Source organism: Dipodomys spectabilis, unplaced genomic scaffold, assembly GCF_019054845.1.
Source record: "Dipodomys spectabilis isolate Male_0828 unplaced genomic scaffold, ASM1905484v1 ptg000104l, whole genome shotgun sequence".
NCBI classification, from domain to species: domain Eukaryota; kingdom Metazoa; phylum Chordata; class Mammalia; order Rodentia; family Heteromyidae; genus Dipodomys; species Dipodomys spectabilis.
In genome coordinates this window covers 2,055,670-2,057,093 of record NW_024870781.1, presented here as the reverse complement: position 1 = coordinate 2,057,093, position 1,424 = coordinate 2,055,670, and the positions used below count along the sequence as shown (strand labels likewise).

At 38.0% G+C, this 1,424-nt stretch overlaps 1 pseudogene; it reads left to right on the top strand.

Moving 5' to 3' along the window:
- Positions 1-322: 322 nt before the first annotated feature.
- On the top strand, positions 323-825 carry LOC122114052 (annotated as a pseudogene).
- Positions 826-1,424: the final 599 nt, after the last annotated feature.

Below are 1,424 nucleotides of genomic sequence, written 5' to 3'. Positions count from 1 at the left end.
TGCTGCAAATGAATTTGCATCAGAACAATGAGCAATACTAGATACTCCATAGAAATCTCTGAATGTTTAGTCATGCTTACAATGCACCAGTCACTGCTAAGTATTTTCCTCCTAACTCCCACAAACCCTTGCACAGCTCCCTGTAGTGGACAGAATAATCTCCATCTTAGAGATGAGGAAATTCAAGTGCAAAGATGTCCCATCTCAAGGCCTCCCAATGATAATGGTAGACCTAAAATTCCAACAGGAGAATCCAGACTCCACATTAGGCTGGTTAAAAAGTCATGATATGAGTGGTTGCATCATAAACTCTTTCTCTTATCTAGATCCCGGTAGCTAGCCTGAATGGTTGGGCCATGCTCTGCCAGTGATTGGCCAAAATGATGAACACAAAGGGAAAGAGGAGAGGTACCAAGGCATGTTCTCTAGACTCTTCAGGAAACATGGCCACATCCATGCGAATCTACAAGAAAGGTGTTATTGCAGACATCAAGGGAATGGTACTGTTCAAAAAGGAGTGCCCAATAAATGTCACCAGACAAAACTGGAAAGGTCTACAGTGTTACCCAGCATGCTGTTAGCATTGTTGTGGACAAGCAAGTCAAGGGTAAGATCCTTGCCAAGAGGATTAATGTGTGTATTGAGCACAGCCAAGATGGCTTCCCAAAACAAGCAAAGGAAAATGGCCAGAAGGAAGCCAAAGAGAAAGGAACTTGCATTTAACTGAAGCTTCAGCCTGCTCCATCCAGAGAAACACACTTTGTGAGAACCAATGGAAAGGAGCCTGAGCTGTTGGAAGCTATTTCTTATGAATTCATGGCCTAAGAGATGTAAAAAGTAAAATAAAATAAAACAAAAGACTACTAGACTATAAAAATGGAAAAAAAATCATGATATAACAATACATAGAATACTAGTTTTCAAAATTGCATGAAAGAGACATATGATAATTCTCGTGGGTATTAGTGAAATTTACTTGAAGTCCATTTTTAACTAATACTGTGTTGGCCTTCATTCAGTCTCTGGGCTTCTCTCCAATTCTCCAACCATTCAAAGCCCTCCTCACAATTCTCCTGCAGTCTCTTAAGGTGGGATTCTTCATCTTGTGTACAATTAGGAGCCCTGCAGCTAAGGATCTTCACACTATCTCTAGCCAATCTTTTCTTTCTCAACAGCTGTGATTCTGCAAGATCTATGGACATAAAATAGTAAGAAGATTTTTTTTGTTTTTCTTTGTTGTTGTTGGGGTTTTTTTAGGAAGAGCATTTTTATTTTTACATCCCTCACACAAAAAAGTGTTTTTAAGCAAATTAAAATATTAAAAATTAATCATAGGTTTGTTTACTTTTTTCTTTTCATCTTAGAATAATTAGAGGAAATTGGATGGTAGTTGTAATTACTAAGAAGAAATTTCAAAACAGTGT